The sequence below is a fragment of the Lissotriton helveticus genome, chromosome 6 (assembly GCF_964261635.1).
Source record: "Lissotriton helveticus chromosome 6, aLisHel1.1, whole genome shotgun sequence".
Classification (NCBI taxonomy): Eukaryota; Metazoa; Chordata; class Amphibia; order Caudata; family Salamandridae; genus Lissotriton; species Lissotriton helveticus.
Genome location: NC_136067.1, coordinates 1,530,037,093 through 1,530,064,573, shown reverse-complemented (window position 1 = coordinate 1,530,064,573; position 27,481 = coordinate 1,530,037,093). Strand labels below are relative to the sequence as shown.

Sequence of the window (27,481 nt, the reverse complement as noted above, 5' to 3'; positions counted from 1 at the left end):
CCGTCTATGTGGCTAGGGGCAGACCCAGGGCGTGGACGAAGATTTGGGGTCAGTGGAATGCATATCGTGGAGAAATTTGTACCCCTCCCTTGGTTGACGCTTCCGATGTTACCCTATCTCCCTAGGCTGACGTTCCCGAAATTTTTCATGCTGTTTTAGGATCTTCCTGTCCTCCCCGCTGTCCCCCCCCCCCCCCCCCCCCGGCCTTGCCGAGTCCCATTGATTTGCTTTTGTCTTCCTGAGTAGTGGCTTTCCCCTCCGCCTTCTGGGCTGACTTGATTACTGTGCATTCGCCTTGTTTAGAGTTCGTTGTTTTTAATGTTTAATACAGAAAATTGTTATGTCCTGTCCTATGCTTTGAGCAATAATTGATATATGATTTGTGCCTGGCCACGGAAGTGTTCGTTTGCTTCGTATGTTGTGCATTGCTATTAGCGGCCAGCCCGTGTGGTTGTAGGCCCATCTCTGTACTTCTTATCTGATTGCTCAATAAAAGTTTTTAACCAAAAAAAAAAAAATAAATACAAAAAATACAAAATCCATATTCACATACTTTGGTAAAGAAAGAAAACACAAAAAACCATCATAAAAATAAGCAAGAGAGAAAGACGTTATCTGAAGAGTACATAGTATAAAACAACACACAAAAGAAAAAAAAAACAAGATAAAAATATATAGCGTTTGCAACACATAATAAATGTTACAGAAAAAATTGCTACAAAGAGAAAACACAGAGCAGATACTTAGCAGTTATTAATGCGGGGGTAACGGTCGAACCCCGGCCTTCCAAGATGTTATCGGGTGCCAAATAGCATCTTCTATTTTTCTTGCCTTAGGCCCTCTAGTAGCGTATGTCGCATTCTCGAGGTTAAAAACCGCGAGAAGACGGGCAAGCCACATCTGGAAGCTTGGTGGATCGTGATCCTTCCAACGAGCTGATAAAATAATTCTTAATACGACCATTCCTATAAATAACATTCTTTCCTCGCTAATGGAGAGGTTCAGAGTATTATCGTGTCCAAGCACATGGAGTGTGGAAGACTCGGGGATTTTATGCCCAAAAACCTCCTCCCAGAAATCGGACATCATTCTTTTAATTGTTGTAAGCTCCCTGCACTCACTAAACATATGTAATAGTGTAGCAGGCCCTAGTAGACATCTTGGGCATAAATCATTCTCACTTTTGCCCCATGCATATAGCTTAGCAGGAGTATAATAAAGGTTAAAAATAGTTTTAAACATCTGGGCTTTAAAACTGGCTTACATAAGGAGACGCTGTGTTAGCTCTAAGCCTCTGTCAATGTCTACATTAGGGTTCTCTAATTTGGTGGCCCAAGTTACTTCCGTTTTTTCTATGTCATCTTGGATTCTAGTCATTAATAAACCATAAATAGAGCCAATTCTAGTCGTTATTCCGGTTATTGCTTCAATGATATCGATTCTTCCCAGACAAATAGCGGGTGCTTTTAATTTAAGTATGGTATATGCTTGAACAAATTTAAGATAATCTCCATTAGATAGCTGATATTTTGTCTGTAAGTCAGTGAACGTAGTTTAGTAATTTCTTAACAAAAAATCACTCACTGTAATAATACCTAATGATTCCCATTTCCTAGAAATGACATCGAACCCAAGGCCTGCAAAAAGTTTGGAGTGCCAAAGGGGCGTATCCCTATTTATTTTACCAATGCGCATATACTTAGTAGTTTGGGACCATACCCTCCAAGCGTTAGATATAATTTTAAATTTGCTCTTTTTATAGTAACTGGCCTCTATTTGCCTCAAGAAGAGGCCTTTTGCTGCCTACCCAAGTGCCAGCTCATAAATAGAAGGGATTGTGATAAGTTCCGTATCCATTGAAGAGGGAGTAGAGCATAACAGTGGTGCTATTTGATGGAGAAATGATGCCCAGAAATAAAATAGGATATTTGGGATAGCAAGGCCGCCCCTGTTTTGTGGAAGTGAAAGAAGTTTAATGGACCTCCTGATCTTGCCCTGCTGCCATACAAATTCCGACATAAGTGAGTCTATTAATTTAAGAGTCTTCTCCTCTATAGAGAGAGGGATAGCTCGAAACAAATAAAGCAACCTGGGCAGGACATTCATTTTTAAAAAATTACCCCTGCCTATAATCGAAAGATGTAAACTATTTACACGATCAAGATCTTTCTTTATATGATTAAGTAGTGGCTCAAAATTAAGTTTGGGGATAAGTTTTATATCGGAGCTAATAGTAACACCCAAGTATGTAGCTTTATTGGCTCTCCTTGGATCATCGCATATAGTATTGTCAGTACATAATATAATTGTCTTTCCTTTATTTAAGGAATATCCCGAGTGCCGACCATACTGGTGTGCCAAATTCTCCACTTCCTTCATGGCTTCTATTGGGTCGGGTGTAATATTCGCAATGTCATCGGCATAAGCCAATACATTGGTTTCAAACTGTCCATAAATAAGGGGTTTAATTAGATGGCTCTCAAGTAGTTTCAAAATTAAAGGGTTTATATAGAGTGTAAATAATAATGGCGAGCATGGGCACCCTTGCCTGGTGCCTCTGGAGATGTTAATAATGCCAGATTCGGGGGGAGGAGCTTCGCGCGATTCCAAGATGGACGCGTGAGCTAAGAGCTCCCGGGACCTCTTCCACCTCCGGCGACTATCCTGTCATCTATCCTGATTCTGACGACGGATATTTCTCACTTACACCCTGCTGATGCCGGCGCTCTTTTTGTGGTTTGTTTTGGCCGTCGCACGCTGAACTTACTGCGATCTTAACTTTGAGGCCTACCACGTATGCCAACCGGGGGCTCAAGTCCCCGCGGTACCCAGGTGGCAATCGAACACAACGGCTGGTAGGCCACGCCCCCTGCCCATGGTGTGCTTTCGGTTTCGTTTCTGCTCCTTGTGCCAGCCCACCTCCCGATTGGAGTTCTTACTCTGCGACTGCCGGCCTGGTGCTTGAGCCGTGCCCTTATTCACTCGCAACCTGGTGCCTGCCACAACGGAGGTTGTTCTGCCTGACTTTTGCACTTCCAGCTGGAGTTTCACCCCGGTCATGACGGGCAGGGCAGTTGTCGAGAGACGCGGCGCGAGAGGTTCGTCCCGAGGGGGGGCCACCCAATCTCAGACTATTGATCGCTTTACTCGACCTAAGGGCTCCCCGGGCGGATCGAGTGCTGCCCTGGAGGAAGCCGGAGACGGTGCTCCTGATGACGAGGAGCCTACTCTGAAAGACGTGATGGGCGCCATTGCGAGTATTCAATCCAGTATGGGCCAGCAGTATGAAACCCTGGCTGCTAAAATAGACACGGTGGCGGTTGATGTTTCCCTCATCAGAGCGGACCTTGGGAAAACAAACGAGCGTGTCAAGTCTCTTGATCTTAAGACCGCTAGTCTGACCACGGATGTCTCGGACCTCCAGACCACGGTCCGTAATCTTCGGACCACTTGTGACCTATTTGCCAATCGGTTGGAGGATTTTGAGGGCCGGGCCAGGCGCAATAACGTCCGCATCGTTGGTGTCCCGGAGAATTCTGGCGATATGCCTGTGGATATCCTGGTGGAGGACCTTGTGTTGAAGCATCTTGCGGCGACGGGCCTCAGTAAATTTTTTGCGGTCGAAAGGGCCCATCGTGTTCCGGGAGGCAAGCCGAAGCTGGGTGCTGCTCCGCGGCCTATTATAGCTAGACTGTTTAATTTTCGCGATAGAGACGCTATCCTGCAAGCATCGCGAACCACTGGGCCCGTTAAATTTGAGAATGCTTCCATAAGTTTCTATCCGGATTTCACGCAAGCTGTCCAGAAACAGAGGATGGGCTTTACGGGCGTGAAGAGGCGCCTCAGGGACCTCGGACTGAAATATGCCATGCTTTTCCCGGCCCGCCTGAGAATCGAACATGCTGAGCGTGCCTTTTTCTTTGACCGCCCTGAGGTGGTGAGTGACTGGTTGGACACTTTGCCGAAGCGTACTGAGGTCCCGGAAGACTTGAGAGGAGCCGAGGGAGGCGTGGAGGACCAGGAGCAGTGAGTCTACGTTGGCGAGCCGGAATACATCGCAGGGGCTGCCGGACTGTGTTTTGAGTATTATGTGGATGCCCGGGGGTGTGGGGGGGTCTGAGGGATCTTCCTCCTCTGGGGATTTTTTTTCTCTCTTTCTGTAGGTTAGTTTAATGGGGCGACAGGCACACTGCAAGTTGGGGTGGCTTTTGGGTCTTCCGCAGGGGTGCAGGGTGGGGGGTTCGTTACCGTTGGGTTCCTTGGGGGTGGGGGGGGCCTTTTTCTTCTTGTTTGTTTCGAGGCTGTGCTCTGTTTATCGCTTGCTTTCACTTGACTGTTTCGAGGTGGGGAATGCGGTCGGTTTGCGGTCGGTTTGCTTTAGGGATGGGGGGTAGGTGGCTCAGGGTTTTGAGCTGGAATGTTAATGGCCTTGGGGATAGGATAAAACGTGGGATTGTGTTGCAATACTTGAGTAGGTGCTCCCCGGTTGTGGTCCTGCTTCAGGAGACCCATTTGGTGGGCAACACGTGCCACGCTTTGCACAGGAGAGGCTATCGTTTGGTGGCGCACTCCGGCTTCACCTCGGGATCGAGAGGGGCTGGTATCCTGGTCAGGAACTCCCTTCCCTTGGAGGTGGACACCACACTGTTAGATGCTGGCGTTACCGGGAGGCGGGAGGGGAAATTGATCTCCATATTGTCAATCTATGTTCCGCCTGGGCTGTAGTCTACTACGTTCGCTGATTTAGGCGAGATCATTCTGGGCTTGCCCGAAGGCTTGCTTGTGCTGGGTGGCGACTTCAATTCAGTGGCCAATGGTGAGTGTGATCGTAGCCCCCCCAGGCTCCTCCCTGCTTCGCAGTTGTGGTTGGGGAAATTCCTTGATGCCTTTGGGTTGGCCGATTGTTGGAGACAGCTGCACCCCGACCAACTTCAGTATACCTTTCATTCGGGGGCTCACGGAAGTCTCTCGAGACTTGATTATATTGTCGTGCCTATGGTGCAGTTGGCCTCGGTGCGTGAAATCAGACACTTGGCTAGAGGGATATCGGACCATTCCCCGGTATGGTTTCACTTAGACGTTTGTTTGGGGGCGGGGGGCCGTATCGCCCCGATCAATCCGTGGCAATCCGTGGCATTTCCAGAACCCTAGACTCAGATCCGAGGTGGTCAAATGTGTGGACTATTATTTTGCAGAAAATGAGGGATCTGTCTCCTCCCCTGTTTCATTGTGGGAGGCCTATAAGACGGTGATCCGAGGTCAGACCTTGTCCCTTGTGGCTGATGAGAAACGGCGCAACCAAGAGGAGGTGGTGAGTTTGGAATCTGAGATTGCTGTGCTTGAGGGGCGACTGGAGACTGGAGTGACGCCTGAGATCCTGCATGTTTTGGCTCTTAAGCAAACTGAATACAGGGCACTTGTTACTGCCTCTGCTGAGGCGCTGCATCGCGTGCAACAAGGGCGACTCTATGATGTGGGTGATAAGGCCGGGAAGTTAATTGCGTGGCTGGACAAGAGAGACAGATTGAATCGTGTGGTGCCAGTGATTGAGAGAGATGATGGAGTGCGAGTCGTGGACCCGGTGGAGATAGTTGAGGTGCTTGCTCAGCATTTTCGGGTCGTGTATGCCCCGGTCTCGGGCCTCCCGGAGGAGGACTCGTGCTTGTTACTTCGCGACCTTGCGCTGCCCAGTCTCTCGGAGTCTGACGAGGTGTTCATGGAAGCTGATTTTTCCACTGATGAGGTCGCGCTTGCCATTCGCTCCCTTCGTTCGGGTAAGGCTTCGGGCCCCAATGGTATACCGGTTGAATTGTATAAGTTGTGTCCAGACAAAATGGCGCCGTATTTGTTGCGTATGTTCGCGGCCTCGCGAGATCTTGGCTCTCTTCCCAGGGACCAGAGGCTGGCTTCTATCATGGTCATTCATAAAGATGGCAAGCCCCGCGAGCGTTGCTCATTGTATCGTCCAATCTCCCTTCTGAACGCTGAACCAAAGATATTGGCAAAAATACTGGCGAACCGACTTGTTACGGTGATCAGCGGACTGGTTCATCCCGATCAGTCCGGTTTTATCCCCCAGCGCAATACTGCTCTCAATCTTCGCCGTCTGCATGGCGTCGTCGCGAGGGCGGGATCTCTTCGTGAGCCGGCCATCTTGGTTTCTCTCGATGCTTCGATGGCCTTTGACACGGTTGAGTGGCCGTATTTGTGGGCCACCCTCGCCAAGTTCGGTTTTGGCCCTAAATTCATCGCTTGGGTTAAACTCCTGTATGCACAGCCGCTTGCGCAGGTGGTGGTTAATGGCAGAGCCTCGGCGCCCTTCGCCCTTGGGCGTGGCACGAGGCAGGGCTGTCCTTTGTCGCCGTTATTGTTTGCGCTTGCGCTTAACCGCTGGCCGCCTGGCTTCGGTGGGAACCCTCTTTAAAAGGTATTCGTTGGTCTCCGGATTTTGAAGACCGAGTCTCTCTCTATGCCGATGACATCCTGTTATATCTGACGTCCCCTCGCAAGTCGCTGGGAGTTCTTATTGACGTACTGCGCTCCTTTGGCCGTAACTCCGGGTTGGTTATCAACTGGTCTAAATCCTGTATCTTTCCGCTTACTAGTGACCCTCTTTCTCTGCCCCGAATATGTCCAATCCCGGTCTGCACTGATGGTTTCAAATATTTGGGGATTTATATTTCGCTTGACCCTGTGCTGCGTTATGATCGGAATTTGCTTCCTCCGCTCGCTCGGCTCCGGTCGGACGTGGCGGCGTGGTGTAATCTGCCCCTATCCCCCTTGGGACGTGCGGCATTATTCAAAATGATGTCCCTCCCCCGGTTCTTGTATGCCGTACAAAATACGCTGGATTTGGTGCCGGCTAGCTCTTTTCGTGAAATAGAGTGCCTCCAGAGGAAACTGGTGTGGGCTGGTCGGCCCGTATAGCATTGGCTAAACTCACGCTACCCTGGTATGATGGGGGCATAGCGTTACCCGACATACGACGATATTATTAGGCGTCCCAGTTGAGTGCCGTGAATCATGCTATGTATGGTCCTGTCCTGAATCCGGCTTTTGCAATGGACCGATGGCTTTTACCTGGGGGGGATTACTATAGGGCATTTTATTCTAGGAGTGCTAGGAGGAACTTGACGGGTCCCACGGCGGTGGCGGTGCGGGTTTGGAGCAGCGCGACCGCGGCTACCGGGTGGACGGATAGGCTTACCAGGGCGACCCCTTTATTTGCTGCGGAGAGACTGGGTGAACTATGGACATCAAAGGGGTTCGATAGATGGGATCTCATTGGGATTAGTAAATTGAACGATCTTTGGGTTAAGGGTAGAGTGAAGACCTTTGCGGAGCTACAACAGGAGTATGGTCTGCATGACTCGGAATTTTTTCGTTATCTTCAGGTTCGCCACGCCGTCGGGTCGGTCTTTCCGGCCGGTTCTGATATTCCGGAGAGTTCCCCCCTGGAGGATAGGGTGCTGGACGGTCATGATCCAGACAGCACTATTTCCCTCATTTATAAAAAACTCATTAATGTTCGGTCGGACTTGCTGGTTCATTTGCGTGGCGCCTGGACTGCCGATGGGCTGGAGCTAGACGATGAAGATTGGCAAGCTGCGGTGTTCTCTCCTAAAGAGGTCGCGATTCCGGCGCGCTTACGACTTGTTCAGCTGAAGGTCCTGCACCGTGTCTATGTCACTGGTCCCCGACTGATGCGTATGGGTTTTTCTGATGATGGACTGTGTCGGCGAGGTTGTGGTATGCTAGCTACTTTCCTTCATATTGTGTGGGACTGCCCGGTGGTTGAGTCTTTCTGGAGGGGGGTGCATGAAGTGATGTATGAAGTCACGAATGTTCGACTGCTACCTGAACCTAGGCGCTGTCTATTGAATGTGTGGGAACCAACTGACTGTAATGTTGCTCAGACTCAATGGGTGACTCTGGGCAACATGATCGCAAAGAGGGACATTGCGCAGTTGTGGGGGTCCCAGAGGGCTCCCTTGGTCTCCGGGTGGGAAGACAACATGGACTGGTGTATGTTCAGAGAGAAAACTGTCTACATTTCCCGTGGCAGGCCCCAAAAATGGGGTAGGATATGGAACCAGTGGAATACATTCCGTGGAGACATCTGTAAGCCCCCCTTCGAGGATCCCCCTGATATTCCTTGTTCCCCTTGACTGTACACTTCGGCTCTCATGCGTACAGCTCTATCGATATTTTCATCGGCTCTGGGCCCCCGTTCTGTCCCTCCCTCCCTTTCTTTTTCCTGTCCTGAACCATCTCCTGTCTCCCTTATTGTTTCCTGACCGCTTCTTCCTGCCTTCTGCGAAACGACCATAATGAGCGGAATGCAGCCTTGTTTTCTTTGTTGTTTGACCGTTATAAAATGAAACCGCTTTTATCCTGTCGTTTGGAACTTAACGATTTTCTTACCATGGCTGCCGGACCCCTGGTTGTCGGCTGATGAGCTGTGTCTTATGTTATACTTTGTGATGTTTTCCTGGCCGGCCCGAAGCGTTGTAGGCGAGAATCTGTATTTCCATAATTTTGCTAATAAAGGTTTTTAAAAAAATAAAATAAAATAAAAATAAAAATAATAATGCCAGATTCTGAGCCCATGATCTGCAGTTTTGCTTTGGGGCATAAATACATTGCTTTGATGGATTTAACCCCTTCCGTGCGGCCGCGATTCCCCCCGTGTGCGGCAGCCGCACGAACAGGGCGGGCCGTGACGAACCCCTAGCCGTCATCAGCACACAAGCACCGTGGAGAGTGACGGCTGGGGTTCGTCACCAGCATGGAAGGGGTTAATAAATTTGGGGCCAAAATTATTTCGTGCCAGAACAACCCATAGGAAGTTCCAGGAAACACGATCGAAGGCCTTTTCAGCGTCAAGAAGGATCATCGACATCCGGCCCCCCACTGCAGACATGATATCAAATAGGGTAATAGCCCTACGGGTGTGATCGGTGGTAGCTTTGCCCGGAACAAAACCATGCTGCCAAGGGGAGACCAGATGTTCGATGACCCCACTGAGCCGAATGCCCATCACTTTTGCATATAATTTAGAGTCTGAATTAATCAGGGAAATTGGGCGATAGGAGGCGAGTTGGTCTGTGGATTTCCCTTTTTTCGGAAAGACAATTATATTAGTTTCGTTCCATGAATCAGGGGGGACACCCTTCCATTGAATCCCTAAAAATAAATCGTGAATCAATGGACTCAGTTGATGACTAAGGATTTTAAACAAATCAAGAGGGATTTTGTCGGGACCTGCAGCTTTTCCAAATGCAAGCAAGGATAGGGCTGTCTGCACTTCCGCCAAGGTGATTTCCTTCTCAAGATCCTCACGATCGGCATCATCCAAAATCCTAAATGCCTCTGGGTTGTTAAGAAGATTGCTAAGGTACAGATCTGAATCGTCCCCATTAGCAATTGGATCGTCTTGATAAAGATTTTGATAATATTGCTGGAACGCATTAATTATATCAGGAGTTTGTGTGTAAGTCTGACCTCCTTCCTGTATAGAGCCAATATTATTAAATACATTCGTCTGCCGAGTACGCAAAGCAAGGTGGTTGCCAACTCTTTCCCCATTTTCATACAGATCCTTCTGATTGACTCTATATGTTTCGGCAGCTTTCTGGCTAGAGCCAGAATTAAGCTCAGATTTCAACACTACTATCTGATACATGGCTACTTTTCCATCATTACCTTGCGATATTTGTGTAATGTGTTCCTCTTCAGCCTTTGCAAGATCATGAATTTTCTGGCTATATTCATTATTCATTTGCTTCCTGGCTCTAAGTTGGAAACTCATTGTTTCTCCTCTAAGCGCATATTTAAAGCAGTCCCAAACTACATTCCTCGGGGCACTATAGCGATTAATGTCAAAATATTCTTGCGCCCAGCTAGCAATAAAGGCAATATATTCTTTATTAGCAAGAAGTTTACGGTCAAATGTCCAAGCCCTATGTTGTCTACCTAAGGTTGTAATATTGACTGTAAGGATAAGGGGGTTATGGTCAGAAATGATTTTTGGTAATTTAATCATTGTAGCTTGCGAGGCTATGTCTGTTGAGGCAAGTATATAATCTAGTTGAAAATGTTTTCTATGTGGGCAAGAAAAATAGGTGTACCCAGGATCCGGATAGTTCTTAAGGCCCCATACATCAGCTAAGCCAAAACTATCTACCAGCCTGTTAATGGCCTTATAGACACGTGGTTTACTACCCACATATTTCTTTTGATGAGAATGTCTACTAGACGGTAGATTAAATGAAATATTAAAATCACCGCATATAATAAGCGGGCCCTGCCAGGCTGCAAGTTGAAGTTCTAACTTTTCAAAGATAAGAGGATCGTCCTGGTTGGACCCATAAATAGAACAAATGGTGATACCGAGGTCTAGTTTAACAATAACCCACCTACCATTCGGATCGGCTAGTTTACGTGTTTCTTCGCCAAGATAGGATTTGGCTAAAATAGCTACCCCCCGAATGTTAGATGTTTGTGACGAAGCTGCTAATAGGTTGTATCCCCTGAATCTAAGTAATGTCCTCTTATCCCAAGGCAGGTGCGTCTCCTGGAGACATATAACATCAGCTGGGTTCAACCTGATTATTTCCCCCAACCGCTGGCGCTTGTCTCTAGCAAGTAGGCCGGCCACATTCCAAGTTTGGATAGTTAATTTGTGACCTTGGCTAGCACTTTAAAGGCCAAAATTAAATGCACTTGAAGGAGTAGGAGGAGCCTAAGACAGGAAGATGTCCGTGCTTTTACTAAGGAAAATGAAAGTCTTTGCTAGTTTGGTTCACTGAAAATATATTGGCAGCTTCAGAGGACACCTTCGCTTAATACCAAATTGTCTGATAGGGGAATTCATCACTAACATGAGTTTATGCCTCCTCTTTAAAGATGTATTTTATTAGTAGCGAGATGCGCTTTCCACAGACATTGGAAGATAATGAGGCCACTATAGATTGCGTGGCATCGCTGACAAGGATCAAAAAGGAAATCCAGCCTCTCCATCTCCTGTGACAGCCTGAGTTTTTGAGACACTTTAAGCGCTAGATTACAGTTCATGTCTGTTACCTTGAGATGGATCATGCCCACAGGTGAAGAGCCGCATCCAGACCAGTCAGGTTTTCAAATCCCTCCCCACTCCCAATCAAATTAACCCAAACACTGTACATTCCGTCTCTGAAAACAAAACTAAGTACACCATGCTGTTGTTGCGTTAGAGAAATCATATTCTCAAACTGTTCTTTATTATTTATCGTAAACACGACATAGAACCTACCAACATAGCATTAACACCATGGGAGCTTCGTAAATAGACCTCCCCAGTGCTGCGCTGTCCATTATCCAGTGCTGAAATGGACGTCCAGCGGTCGCACGCAGCACTGGGGAGGTAGTGCCCGTGACGACCGTTGGCCGACGGCAGCACTTAAAGGGTTAAAAGAGCAATGAAGGGAAAATATTGACATTATTTTACACTGCAACAGCAGTGCAAAGACCCAACACATTACATTGGCAGAGTCATGCTTGACTACCCCTCAGGTCCCATTCCCTGTAACCACTTTACAAAGGGGACCCCTGAAGAACCAATACTAGGCAGGAGCACAGGGGAATTGAAACAAAATCAAAGAACAAAACTACTGCCTAGATCTGATAATTATACGGGCTCATTTTGAGTCCCCAATTTTTTCTTAAATAAATCTGAAGCAAACTAGTACAAACTGGTTGTAAATCGTTTGTACCAGTTTGCTTCAGATTTATTTCAAAACATTTTGGGGACTCAAAATGAGCCCGTATAATTATCAGATCTAGTCAGTAGTTTTGTTCTTTGATCCCATTCCCTGTAACATCATCCGTTTTCCATTGTACTGAACCCAGGAGGAAATACGCCTTTTGGGTTCCATTCATTGTAAGGCGGATCCATCTGTCCCCTCAGTTTAGAGGAAACCTGGGCCAGTATCGAGCTGGCCCCCCAGCAGCATAATTCACCATGCCAGGGCCACCCATTAAGGTATCCCCCTTGCCATCATTCAAGGATGAGCTGAGCCATACCTGGACCTCCCAATCCCTCAAACACTCATCGGGGCAGTGTAAGGTAAGGCTATGGACCCTTGCGGTCGCAGACCCCACTAGCCCGTCTCTAAAGATTGTGTATCTGTGCTCCGAGTTGGGACACTGGCTTATGGCCAACTCTCCCCTGGATTTGTCTGCACTTATAACTGATGCCAAGGTTGTCAACCTGTTTTGTAGCCAAACACAACTCTATTTACACCCTTGCACCTCCCTATTGCAGTGAACTAGGGGATCAATCAATCTATTTGTAAAGCGCGCTACTTACTTGTGAGGGTTTCAAGGTGCTGAGGGGAGAGAGGATGCTGCTACTGTTCGAATAGCCAGGTCTTGAGGAGTCTCCTGAAGGTCAGTAGGTCCTGCATCCACCGTAGGTGGAGGAGGAGGGTGTTCCATGTCTTGGCGGCGAGGAGGGAGAAGGATCTGCCGCCGGTGGTTGCTCTTTGGATGCGGGAGACAGTGGTGAGGGCCTGGTCGGCGGAGCGGAGCTGGCGGGTGGGGGTGTACAAGCTGAGGCGGCAGTTGAGGTGCGTTGGTCCAGTGTTGTTGAGTGCTTTGTGTGCGTGGGTGAGGAGCTTGAAGGGTATCCTCTTGTTGACGGGCAGCCAGTGTAGGTCTTTCAGGTGGGGTGTGATGTGGCTGCGGCACGGGATGTCGAGGATCAGACGTGCGGATGCGTTCTGGATGGGTTGGAGCCGTTTGAGGAGTTTCCCCGAGGCTCCTGCGTAGAGGATGGTGGGTAGGGAGAAAACAAGGCTCCAAGGCTGCTGCTGGCAAGGCGGTACTGTTGGCGTCCATCAGGGGGGAGGATCCAGGGAGCGAGGTGACAACAGCCAAAGTTGCACCCGCATTTAAATCCGACTGCCTGCCCCTGCCATACACTCAGGTGACCCCCCCCGCCAACCCCAGCCAGCCAATGGCAGTGCGGGCTGAGCCTGTGAAAAATTCCAAATTGCAACTACCGCTGGCTTGGACCGGCCGAATGCGGTCTGCACCTGTCCTGGGGCCTGCCAGTCTGTGGCATGGCCCCCCTCTGCTAGATGCCTTTCCTGCTGCGACATTCTTTCCTCAGCAGAAGGTGTTTGCTTCTCTCTTTTTTTGGAGGGGGGATGACAAGAAGGACATGTGCCTTTAATGTTCACATACGTAAATATTAAAAGTGCATCCTTGGTAGACATCTACACCCAAGTCGCTGAGCCAAAGCAACACTTGAGTGATTCTGGCATCATCTTTGTCCTCCAACAAGCTACTGCTCCCATACACTCCCATCAAAGGGAAAGGAATGGGTGAACTTTTGAATAGGAATAAACATTAATCAATGTAAAGCTATAAAAGTAGGCTGCATTGGGAGCCCCATGGGAGTTCTGTTATATGCATTCTAGAAATGTCTGTCTAGGGAGAGGGAGACCATCTCGGACTCCTCTATCCATATTTTGATGTCTCCATTTCATGCAAGATTTTACGGTCCTTTCGTCAAACAGAAATGTGAGGCCACTGGCTTCAATCCATCTTAACGTTGACGTAGATGTACCGGATAAACTTGAGAGAGGCAGCAAAGGAAACCGTGCCAAGCATAAGGAAGAAGACATAGGCAGTTAAGAAAGAGTAGCCAAAAAACTTCACACCCTGTACAGCTCCAGACATGTTGGAACGTCTGGAGTAGTAAAAGATGAAGTAGAGAAAGATGAAGACTCCTGTAGAGCCTGTGCTGAACACTGAGCGACGCCACCAGTGGTAGTCCTCACGCGAAAGTTGGAAATAAGTCAGTTCAATAGAAATGCAGGCTCCGACGCTCAGTAGAATAGCAAAGACGATGAAGAGGATGCTGTAATGAGTGTACTGTTCACGCCCCCACACTGTGGCAAAAATGGTCATGTGCACAAGAGTAGACTTGTACCACGGTTGGCGAGAGATTTCACAGGCTATGTTCTTGGTGCGGCAAGGAGCATCAAAGCTGCCTCCACTGTTTTTGCCAAAGATGCCACTGATGACTGTGAGGGGGACAGGAGCAAGATGATAGTGGCAGGGAGAGCCTGGGTTGACCCGTTCGCCCAATGTACAGAGTTCACTACGCTCCACATCAAGAAGAAAGGCACTGAGAAAAGGCTGGTAGTCAGCACAATGTTCCACACCAATTTTTAGCCTCCAATCTTGCTGTAAAAACTACTCGAGATGCAGCCAGAGATGCAGCAGGTAAGGGCAAATAGCAAGATGATGACTGAATTAATAGCACAGTGGCGGTGAAAGTTGAACATTCCCAAAAGTGCCATCATGATGATCCCTGTACCCAGCGTCAGAAACTGTGTGCCTACACCAAGAACTGAGCAGAGCAGGCTCTTGTAGGTTGGGAAGCTGAACACATCTGTGTGGATGATCTCCCAGCCATTGTCACCCTGGTCAAAGACATCAGAGGTTGTAGCGGGTCAGGTTACTCTTCAGCACCCGCCTCAGGATCATAATGACAAAGCCCATTAGGAGAAAGACTAGGACCATCAAGTTAAGTATGGAAAGCCGGTAGATCTCAAGAGTTTTTGAGAAGAAGCTGTAGTCCTGCAGTCTGTCTCCACGGCGTTCAAAGGGCACGGTTGTCTCAAACCAGTGGACACTGTAGGTATGCTCCATGCTCAGTGGCTCCTGCACATCATCAAGGCTAAAGGGCTAGACATCCTTTACGCTAACATTGCCAAAAATGATGCAGTCACTGTTGTACTCTATGTTTAAGTCCAGGTGGGTCCAAAGTCCAACCTTGTGGGAAAGTGAGAGGAAGCCTGTCTCCTCCATGTGCCCAACAAAGCCACGGATGGGGATGTCTTTCAGAACAAACTCAAAGTAATAGAGGTCCTCAATAGCCTGCTGCAGTTTCTCCAACTTATTGACTGACAGTTTCCGCTCGCACAGAGTCTGCTTCTCGACCTTCTCTCTGAAGCGGCTCTGGTAGGTGGACTTTATCTTGCGGTCACCATCCAAGAGCTCACCCAAGCTAAGTGTCCAGTGAACAATCTTCTTTGGGGCACAAACTGGTAGTGAGTTAAAGAGGTAGGTCTCCTGTAGGTTGTGCTAGGGCCCCACCTTGTTCACTTACAGGATCACAGTCTCAACCGGCATGTAGCGGTGGTCCTTCTCAGAAGCTGCCAAATGATGGACATTTGATAGGGCAATCCAGAAGAACAAGGGCAAAGCGAGGGTACCAGGCCGCATGGCCATCAGAGAGCAGAGGTCTGACGACGGTCTACTAAGCAGACCATCCGCGAGTAAAGCCTCACATCCATCGTCACCAGCCAAGGTGTTTGCTTCTCACCGTAAAACAGACCGCAGAGGGTGAAGCTGGATTGTGTTCTTCATTTAGGACCGTTTAATGAAGTGGGTCGTTGTTGGCTCTGTGGCTCAACCCATGACTGTGCGACAGACCAGATCCCTATACAGAAAAATACCCAGGGGTCATGCAGACTCGTGGTTGTGAAGTCACTCCGGTATAACAGTGTAAAAAGTTGTCTTTACTATATCACTCGTTCCCAGATCTAAAACCACCCCATCATGTGTGAGATCGGCTCAGATCATTCCTTTGATGGCCGGAAACAATGTTGTTCTGCCCTTTGAACGCTGGAGCTGGTACTGGGTGGATATGCCATTCAGGTCCATGACCTCCTTCCATTTATATTCTAATGACTTTACCTTCGTGAGATCTAAGGACCAGTTTTTCTGAAGCATCCTGTCCTCTTTTGTGTGCCTGTGTTTTCTTTTGTGCTTTGCTCAGATTAGAATCTGTGGCGTGGGATCGAATGTGTGTGTCATAAAAAGGAACTCATGGCAGTTGGGGTAATAAGAGAAATCCTGGCAGCTAGGAGATGGACTTATACCAGAGTGGGGTTGGCCCACGCATAGTGCTGCTGTTGTGTGGCATCTTTTAGCTGTATATAAGCTATAGCTACTTTAAGTAAGCACCCCATTGTTGCATATGGCTTCCATTGGAAATCTTAGGGTGAATAACTGGATAGGAATTTGGTTATTCGCTGCTGAGACGTCACAAAAGTGGTTATTCCGGCTGACAGTGCTCACTTCCCTTTTGTTTATCTGCCTCACCGGGGTCTTCAGGGAGCTGAGCACAGGGACAGAATGGTGGTGGTCTCACTTGCCTTTTTCCTCATCTTCCAGGTCTCCACAGATCAGAGACAGGCGAATGTGTGTGGCTCTGTGCCTGAATCAGCCACTTTCTCCTCTGTCAGTGCGGGGAGTACAAAGTGCCACTGTCTGAAAATTAAGACAAATGACTGGAGTTACATAAACATTCGTTATCATGCTATATATGCTTTAGCATGGCAGAGTTTCAACATCTGATACTACAGGATTTATCATGTTTTTTTGGGAAAGAATGAGATACCAAGGCAATAGTTACAATAACGACACACCCTCAAGTACACTTTTTTGATGACACCATGGAATATAGATGAAATGGACTAAGCCATGAAAAAGGAGACATGATGACGCGACTACTCTTAAAATCCACAAATGGAGTAGACTTGACATGGAATGACTTACCGTCACGCTCCAGCTCATGAGACTCCTGTTGCTCATGGAGGTCTGGCCAAGCTGTTCTGAGGACCTTCCTTAGCGGAGGCTGAGCTTGACGTGCCACCGATTACCTCGGAGCATAACTCTAGTGCACCCTGTGCCTTCAGGCTTGTCCACGGCTTGCTGCACTTCCTGTCTGAATGGGTATGTATTCCAATTGTCCTGCAATACCAGGCAAAGTCGGCCCAGATGTACATGCAGCCTCAGCTATGTGTCCGTTCCTATTACAAGTGAGAAACCTTTTGGTGGACTCCCAACCCGATGACCTCCAAGAGAATCTGGGAACAATGAAACAGAATTGCCAACTCTTTCATTTGGGAGTGTCTGAAGGCTGCTTTACTAAATGAAGTCCGCCATGGCTTTTTCATTTCTGGTTGTGAGGCCTCCAACATCTTGTACATCCAGTTTTGTCTCTGCCAAAAACTAATTTAAGCCTTTCTTTGCCTATGCCTTTTTCCATTTTAAACCTTGGTGCAGGATTTACACCTCAGCTCATGCATTCAGTGCCTTCTTCAGTAGAGCCTGGTTAAGAACCCTATTGCCATGGTGTACACAGCTGGGGCCAAGATAGACAGAAGGCAGTCAGGGGAGTACAATCTCTATTGATAGTAGGTTGATAGTAGGTCTTTTACTTCCCGGCTTTCTCTCAAGGCCCTTCATCAGGCCCATTGCCTTTCGCAGCAGCTGCATTTCACGCGTCACCTCCCTTTCTATAGTGTTTTACCTAGGGGTGGGCAGAACTCGTGGCGTTTCACTCCATGGAATTTCCCAGAGTTATATAAAAACTCTGCGAGATTCCGCAGAGTTCCGCGAGTGGGCAGAATTTGGCAGATTTGCTGCTATCACAGATCTTTAGCCCCCGAAGCTTGTTCCGTACTGTAAAATCAGAGTGAATGGCACCGTGCTGTGCACCAGAGGTTGCTGCTTCTTGCATTCTTCTTCGGGAACTTACTAGACTGAAAAGAAGCCAACCTTCAGTGCATACAATATACAGATGGTGCAGAGCAACTGTTTGGGATTCCTACTGATCAGTGGCCTATAATCAGGTATCAGAGCGCTTTACATAGCACCAGTTACGTTACATGAGGACACGCATTCATTTTAGGCACGGGGAGATTAAGTGATTTGCCCAGAATCTCTGGAGGTTTTTGGCGTCGTTACCGAGACTCGAACCCAGATCCCCAGGTCCGAGGTCGAGTGCCCTAGCCGTTGGGCCAACTCCTCCCTCCCCTATGTCAAGTTTGTTCTGATGTCTTTGAACAAAAATCTTAACCCAGTGTGCCTCCGGTTCCAGACTGAAGGGTTCCACTGCATCTGGCACTTTGCTTTCTCCAGCTGCTTAGCGTGGGTTTCCAGCCCCCAGGGCATGGCCAGTATTCTTCCACTTTTCTTTTAAAATGTAGCGCCCCAATGAGTGCCCCAGCACCCCTAAGAATGCCCCTAAGAATTTTGCGCCCCGGGCAACCACCCCTGTGGCCCCACCCATGCTATGCCACTGCTTTGTTCACATCCAACTCTGCAAGCATGCTCTGGTGATGTGAGGGGTGTCACACAGACCTCTGACAGGAAGACTTGCTCTGGCTTCCATGAGAATAGGTGACTACCCTCCTTGGTTCACACCCATCCATTCCTTGAAGAAGCTACTGTGTATTTTGATACCTACAGAATCTAACTACCTCTGTTGAGAAAATAGAAACACATCTCGAAGGCACACCTAGATGTGTTTGTATTTTCCAAAGACTTATAGTAAGAACACTTACTTTCACAGAACCACCTTTTTTGTGAGGAAATAAGAACTTATAAATGTCACAGCTTTTCTCTTTGTAAAGTCTGCGCTCTGAAGATCTACATCCAAACGTTGGCATAAATGTATAAGTGAAGATTTTCAAATTTAAGAACAGGTCTATTATTGTGGGCATTCACATTCATGTTGGTGATGCTCATAGATACCTAGAACTCACAAGAAAAATGCAAAATCAGATATCAACGCTATCCTCTACACTAACCACAATTTATGGTTAACTTACTTCAACAGGCTGAACTTGGTAAAATCTTTTTTGTTTGGGAACACTTTTTTTAGGACTACATACAGAAATGAAAAATGTAAGTATTATGAAACAAGAAAAGGCAAACACTCTATCAGTATCAATTAGTAATGTACTCAATCCAGATCCATATGTTGACACATGCTTGGTTGGGTTTTGTTATCATTAAGCTCATGTGAAGTGCATAGTTGTGTTTTGCTTTCTTAAGCTGATTTTAGGAACCTTATATACAGTTTGTTTTCTGCTAAATAGATTATGGGATGCTTTTTATGAAAATATCACTGTAGGAGCGTAAACCATACTTCAGTCTCTTCTCACTACAGCTGCCTAATTATTTTAAAAATGGCAATTGATTGCCTTCAGTTTCAAGTGCTTAGATTGGCTTCAAGTTAATTAACAGTATCATATCTTCATGGTGCTTCCTGAATTCATCAGTGCAGGAATCAGACCTATAGAAGACCTGCTTCATCAGTAGTGTTTCACAAAGCTGATGTGAAAATACTTTCTGAACCTTGGTTGCAGAGAAATAGTTTGAGTACTTAGACATTTCTTACAAGAGGCTCAATAAGGTGAAATCGCCTGTCCATGTGTTTCAAATTGAAAATCCATGCCTATTTGGAAGTTGCCTGAACACTGGTCTCTTCAAGAAAGCATTGCCTAGAGGTCTTCAACCTTTGTTGTGTTGGATTTGTATTCTTATAGAATCTGTCCACTTCTGCTCCCAGAATCAAACTACCTCTTTGTTCATTTCTAAACGGTATCTTTGCCTTTGACGGTGTATTGTGCTCCACTGCCTTATGCCTAGGTTTGTGGTTTACAAATACCATATACAAATATACATGAGGTCCTACCCGATACCTGCAAAATGACTCCAGCAATATAAGCACCATTTACGTTTTAGGTCAAAGGTATTTTGGATGATGTGTTAGTTGAATCCTGGTAAATTCTTGCGTTTCTATATTTCTGGTAAATTACTGTAAATCTTGAATTTCATACATAATTTAAAAAATATAAAACAATGAATAAAGGGCATGAAGCATGTAATACTGTTTGGAAAAAATGTGTTGCATTTTGCGACAACTATTTTTTAATCAATAAATAATTTTACAAACCAACTGATGTATTAATAGATCAGTTCATAAAGTTCTGATTTGGAATTGGTTGTACTCCGACCAACTTCATTATTAGTAAAGAGGTAGGCTGCAAATTGCACCTCATATTAGGACACCCACGGGTAACAGTAGCGCTCAATAAATGCTATAAATAAATAAATAAATATTGATTAGTAGCCTTCACAAGGAAGGTGGCCTGTTAGGTTCAGCAGACAACCATGTCTGTGATTGCTTTTTAATAAGGTATTTATTTTTTTAATACAGCCTATTTTCCTCAATGGACATGGGAAACAAAAGTTGTCTTTTATTGAAAAATGTGTTTTACTCCCTGGACCACTGCCTTCTCCGAAACTACTTGTTTTTTCATCCCTTTGGGACCCCTTCCGTTTTGTGATTGGGTTACCACCCTAAATTGGGACTCAGTTACTTTCCAGTGTTTTGCAACTGGATTTTGTGCGCAAAACATTGGTACATCTCAGACTGATTCAGTATTTGGAATTAAAACCATCATCACACCCATTCCAAATAGAGTATTTATATTAGATCACAATCTCATTTTAGAAGTCAGTAACGATATACCGAACCCTATGATTCCTATGGGATTGATACATAGAAACAATTCTATTTTGTGGTCACAAATTCTGAATCCGAGTTTTAACTACAAAATAAGTTTGCACATCTAGCTAAAAGTAATTGATATCAGAGAATTTTTCTCCGTATTCTCCTTTGTGGTCTTTAATTATTAGCCAATGCAACATTGCATTTGGATACAGCTCAACAAAATATATAATTTAACAAGCGTAAGTTATATGCATTTGTAGGAGTATTTCTAAAAACAATAAAACAATACTTGAATAGAATCCCAATTCTATACAGGGAGGAATAGCAGTTGACCTACTGTTTTAAAATTTTCACAACTGCTACATTACATCCAAATTAATTCTGAGTGCTTAAAAGTTTTTCCATATGGTTCCTTGTGCTAAAGATGGAACCATCTCTGACTGGATCTCCTCCTACTTGAACCACTTGTTTGTATATCCTCGCTCCCCTTTCACTACACCTCCTCTTTGCACCAACTTTGGCATACACTCCTCTTCAATGCTGACCTCAGCTTGATACTATGATGACCAATGTTTTGGCACACAAATGTTTGAAATATTTATTTTAGGCCCCTATCTGGTTAGCATACGTGCAGCACGCACATAGATTAATACTCTCCTGCTCTGAAATCAATAACCCACTAAGGCCCTCACATAGGGCACCATTACGATAGCGGGCGGACTCTGTACGCCCGCCACCGTAATGGAAAATAGGACCTACCACCAGAGGTGCTGCGGTCCCACGAGGCAAATTAGGATGCGCCCGTCACACTGGTGGGTGCATTCTTGCCTTTCACATTGCGGCGGGCGGTGCTATAAGCAGCACCCGCCACAATGTTAAAGGTGCATGTTGTGCATTGCAATGCACAACATGGCAGGCACTGTGCAGTGCCTGCCACCTGGTGTATGACAATGAAGGGGAGTACGGTACCCCCCCAGTGATGCCACCCCCCCGGGGGCCCCCAACGGGCCCCCAAAGTCAATCTCTGCATGCCTTTCCATGGTGGAGTCTCCGCCATGGAAAGGCATGCCCACCGCACATATCATAATATGGATGGCGGGGCCTGCAAGGTACTGCCACCATATTGTGCGCCTTTTCCGCCCGGCAGGCAATTGTTAGATTGCCTGCCGGCGGAAAAGCGGCGGACGGTCTTTCCGTCTGCTACGTTACCCCCCTGCCATTTTACCTTGACGGTTGGCGTGGAGTTATGGCGTGCGGATTGCCACCGCCGGTCGGGCGGTGGTGATCCGCACGCCATCATAATGACCCCCCATAGAGTTCATCAGGTCACCTACTCCAATACCACAATTATACTGTTTGAGCTACTGTAGCCAGTAATTGTGACATTACCACAAATTAAGATTCATATATGGAAATAATGCATGGAAATAGTTCCATGTGTTTTCCCTCATTTGTTGGTGCCGATTTTGCACCACTTTGTTCTGGTTATTATAGGAATGGCTATCAATTGCATGGAAGTGCTATTACCAATTCCATTTATATGATTTTCCACTCCCAACAATCTTTAGATGAGGCGCTTAAGTAGGCAGACACTCTAAGTATTATGAAAATCAATGAAGTGTTCAAGTGGTTTTTGGCACTATGTTCCCAGAGATACTTTATCTGTTCCGCCTCTATGATGGTAAAAATCTGCTGCAATATATTATTACGGTAGAATATAGGCGTTCTAACTAAACTGTATAAAGGAAAGTAAATGCAGGTTTCCCAAGTATACTACGTTGCTTGCAACATACCCAGTATGCCACTAGTTGAGAGTTTTTGCACTGTAAGTGTCTAAAGGAAGCTTTCTGCCTGATCGAACACGTCATGATCAGTGCAGGACTGGAAACCACTATCAGCCTAGCAAACGTGGAAACCAGTCTAGCATCACAGAAGTCCACAATTAGAATGGGACCTAGGGGACATGGTTTGGTCACAGAAGCCCATCCGGGTCTGAAACCAGCCCCCCCACCACCCAGCCAGCTACCCATGAGGGATACCTCGGTCTGCCCCTGCTATCCATTAGGTTTTGTCTCAAAGGCAGTGTTTCATTTCCTTAGAATCTCAAAGACCGACATTAAGACTTGAGTTAGTAATAAAGCAGACATCCTGGGTTTAGAATGGGAAGGTGGACTGGAGTATAAAGTGCCAACAACTTTTTTAGATTGTACTTTAGGCAGTCCTAAACCTTTCATTTAGTTTTGAGTTAGTAGTTTCATATAATCCTACCTACAGTTTCCCTTTTTCAGCAGAAAGTGTGACAACAGAAGACCTTCAGCTAAGCCCCCTGCCAGTGGTCTAAATGGCCTTCAGGTAGGACTACGCACTCCTTTTTAACATGATGTTGAATCCATAATCCAAGTGGGTGGTGCGGGATGGTCAATCTATGAGGTAATTTTATATCCCTATAGTAGCACTTACCTTATACCATGGATAGCGTCCCCAAGTGCACTCTTAAGAAACTTCATGTTCCCAATTTTTTTTTTTTATCAAGATAGGTTTATCATTTCTTTTCATTATTTTTCATTTTAATCAAATCCATCCAAATTATATGTTCGTAAATCTGTTAATCCATAATCAAAATTGTGCCCAATGCATTTCAGGCAACGCCCTTCATCAAGGGCTTGCACTGAACAATGTACAATATTTACATCCATCAGTTATTTAGCCCATCATTGTTCAAATCGCGCTGAAGCGTGTGATGCCTGTCGATGTGAAAAAAAGCTGTTTTTTTCACATTGACCTTCATCACACGCTTCGGGACCATGCCCCCTTCTCCACCACTCTGCAAACGCACCTCCTGGCACATTACTGGTTGGGACATTAAGTCCACTTTACTCCTGAGGGACCTTGGGGGCCAAGAAGCCCTCCTGGTAGCTCCTGTAAGTCCTATGCAGTGGAATTCCTGAGAGCTAGTTGGAGGACCAGCCCCTTTTCTCCACCACTGAAATATCCAAAGGTTACAGGGACATTATAGTTAGGAATTAGCATTTAAAAAACCTTATAAATTCACGGAAAAAAACACAGGTTGCAGTAACATTATAGTTAGGCTGACATTTCACTTGTACAAAACCCGTGAAATTCATCCGTTATAGTTAGCTGAGCTAATTATAACTTGCGTCCCCGCAATGCACTGCTGATGAGGTCACATATCACTTATGACATGTTCATTGACATCACTGATGACATCTAAAATGACATCACTGATGACATCATCCAGTGACTGTGAGGGTTTCTAAAAAGTTTTAAAATGTTATATACGCGCCAAAGTGTATTGGAGAACGAGTGGGTGTATGAGTGCCTGCATGAATTATTCAGTGGGTGTGTGACAGACTGTATGAGTGAGTGAATATACATGTCTCGGTGAATGTATGGGTGAGTGAATAATCTGTCTGAATGTCTGTATCAGTCTGTTAGTTATTGTGTAAGAGCCTGCATGCGTTGGGGAGTAGCTAAATGAGGTATAGACAAACAGCACCCTGAGAGCTGAATGTACAAACACCCCATAATCTACAATCACAGAGAAGCTTGCACCAACAACTGCATAAACAAAGTGAAGGACTGTACAGCTAAACAGCACTGTGCAGTCTGCACGTAAACAGCAATGCCAGACCTTCAAATATACACAGCATAAGGGCTCTGATGCAGCGTAAAAGCTGATCATGCTTCACACAACATATAAACCAATCTTGACAACGAAAAAACAAATTTGTACTTGGCACACGTGTAGAAAAACAACATTGAAACTGAGAAAAGTTGAAGTACCAGCACTGTAAAAGAGTTATTGACTAGGTAGAAATAGTTTGATTCATCATAATAGTGAAATTGAATTGTTTAATAACAGATAACTTTATATTCTTAACAAAGCTGTAATGGAAATTAATGATGAAACTTAGCATTTCAGGTTTTTTTCAGGTTTTAAAGTCTTTATTTCGATTCATAAAAAAATCATAAAAGACAGGCATTTGACAACATTACTTAATTTAAAAAGATACATAATCTTTAAATTCATAAAACTAGTATTAAATGACAAAGAAGACAAACCTGTAAAATAAAAACAGAAAATTTACAATTGAGTTCAAAACAGTTTTCGATGGCATAGACAAAAAATGGACAACTTATTTTGAAAAAGCTCAGTACATCATGGGAAAGCATATTCATGGTCAGTACAGTAATTATACTATGGTTTCGACCTTAGTATCCAGGCCCACCCCAGGTATTTGGCCAGGCACACTGAAATGAACTCAGAGGTGTTGGTAGTTAGTACATGAATAGCCTCTTCGGATTTTCTTATGGGCAAACGTTGGAACAATGGTTTTAACCATTTGGCTCTAGGTGCTCGGTATCTAGGGCAAACAAACAAAAAATGTCCTATTGTTTCCTTATGACCCGGGCACCAACCACAATCATCCACATTACTCGTTTTCCAACTTTTAGTAAATGTATTCAAAGGTAATGCACCCACCCGGAACTGATGGTAGAGTTTCCTGTCCAGGGTTTTAGAAATTAAATCCCAATAGAGTTCACGGGACAAGTCCAACTTAAATGACAGGAACCTACCCGTAAGATTAATAGAGCTTGAGGCATTAACTCTATTCTGACGGACAGTGGCCCAGTACATTTCCTTGAAAGCTAGTTTAGATGGAAAGGTGCTGGTAGAAGGGGATATCCAGAGTTGCTCTAGCCCCATATCCGTCAGGATAGATTTTACCATTTTGAACCATTTAATTTTTCCTGAACCCCCAAGTGACCTAACTTCAGCTACCTCTTTGGCAAATAGGGTGAGTTCAGGGGTTGTCCACAAACGCCTCCAAAAGGCGGCCAATCTAAATTTAGCCATTTCATTAATCGGGGGGCATCCCATGTCCAAGCAGAGAGGGATGGATGGGGTCGACTGTGGCAAGCCCACGAGGTTACGCAAAAATTTGCATTGTATTTTGTACAAACCCATAAGATCCATATAACCCCACAAATCTGCACCATATAAAATTGCTGGGTTAATTTTAGCATCATAGATCTTAAGAACCGGACAAACCCGCTTAGTGATAGATCTCTTTTGTTCACTTAGTAGGCAGCCGGTAAGGCGGGCAAGCTTTAGTTGTTGTGCTTCGACTTGTGCTTTCCATCCCAGTCGACTGTCTAGGGTAACCCCTAGATATACCATATTCTCCACTTGGTCCAGTTTAACACCACCCATATTAACTGTGCACCGGACAGGGCGATTCTTTGTTAGTACCATAAGCTTAGTTTTCTCGACGTTCACCTTAAGGTCGCTGATGACACAAAACTCCCCAAACCGGTCCAACGCCCGCTGAAGACCAGAGCGTGTCCGGGAAAGGAGAAGGGTGTCATCAGCGAAGATGAGCATCGGGAAACGTTGTCCTGCAAGCATCGGGGCGTCCGTTGGCGTTTCCTTAAAAAATTTGACCACTTGGTCTATAAACAATAAGAAAAGAGTTGGTGCCAGAACACACCCCTGGCGGACACCTCGGGTTACTGGAAAATGTTCTGTCACTTGCCCCTGGGCACCCCATCTTACCCTTGCAAAATTGTCTTCGTGCAATTTAATTATTAGAACTAATAACTCCTCGGGCATTCCCAAGCTCCTCAAAACTCCCCACAGTTTATCCCTCGGGACTAGATCGAACGCGGACTTCAGATCAAGAAACGCTGCGTAGATTGTACCACCGCCAAGCTGAACCACCTTCCAGTAGATCAGACAAAATCTGAACACCTGGTCGATGGTGCTTGTTCCCGATCTGAAGCCCGCCTGCATTGGAGATAGTATGTCCTCTAGTTCGATCCATCCTTGGACCCTCCCTAAAATCATACGTGCAATAAGTTTCTGGGTTGTATCAATGAGGCTAATTGGGCGATAATTACCCGGAATTGACCTACTGCCCTTTTTGTAGATGGGTAATATCTCAGCCCCCTTCCAGGATTCTGGTATACTTGCACCAGCGGCTATTGAGTTAGCCACTTTAGTAAGGTAGGGTATCCATAAGCCGGGGTCTGTCTTGAACAGGTCGGCTGGTATGAGATCCATGCCCGGTGCTTTCCCTTGCATTGTAAGACCTATGGCCAGTTCGACCTCTTTTTCCGTAAAGGTAATAATCTTAGTTTGCAAGGGGGGCTGGGATACCATCGCCGTAGTACTGGGGGGATTAGAGTTCTCAGCACAGAACTGGGTCGAATAAAACGTGACCCATTCCACAGGGGATACATGATTTACAGGGATGCAAGCATCCGGATCCTTCCCCCACTTGACTATTTCCCAAAACTTAATGGGGTTATTTGAGGTGGTAGCCTCCAATAAATCCGACCAGTGCTTATCCTCCCACACCCGCTTAGCTTCCCACTGTGTTTTCTTATAATTAGATCTCGCTTCTTTCACTGAGATCATAACTCCAGACTTAACTGCCCTTATAAGTTTAGTATGGGCTTCCCTACATTTAATATTATACCATTTCTTAGGACAGTTCCGTATTTTGGGATTTGCCTTAGGTCGGGGTTTTGAAAGTAGAGATTTAAGGTCGGCAAAACAACCATTGTGGAGATTCATAATATCGTTGGCCATTTCGGGGTTTCCCCCCAGATGATCATATGCCAGCATCTCTCTATATGTTTTGCTGACTTTTATGTTTACCTTGTCCCTTAGAGCAACATCCTCCACAATTTTAGACCATTTGAGTCTCTTCCTATCATTGGTTAGGAAGGCATCCCCAGTTTGTGCAGTACCAGGGTTCTCAGATCTCACTAAGCCTGGTAACTTTAATTTTAGGGACAGGGGGTTATGGTCACTTTCTGGACGGGGGAGGATTGCCATGTCTATCATAAGGGGCCAATCTCCTACTTTTAATAGGATATAATCGATACGGCTTTTTCTAAGCCCGTTATCGAATGTAAAATTTGCTTCCTGGTCTGATTTGGCGCGGCCATTGACAGCCCGAAAGCCCCTATTGAGGCAAAGAGCCGTCCAATTCACTGCAGCCTCAGTTGCAGTTACTGATTTACAGGGCATCAGTTCTGGAATACCCCATACTGCATCCTCCGCATAGCCCCAACTGTCCCCTG

General features: G+C 46.0%; 1 pseudogene; it reads right to left on the bottom strand.

The window, feature by feature from the left end:
- Nucleotides 1-13,581: 13,581 nt before the first annotated feature.
- LOC144761811 (transmembrane 9 superfamily member 1 pseudogene) lies at nt 13,582-15,285 on the bottom strand (annotated as a pseudogene).
- Between the last annotated feature and the right edge of the window lie 12,196 nt (nt 15,286-27,481).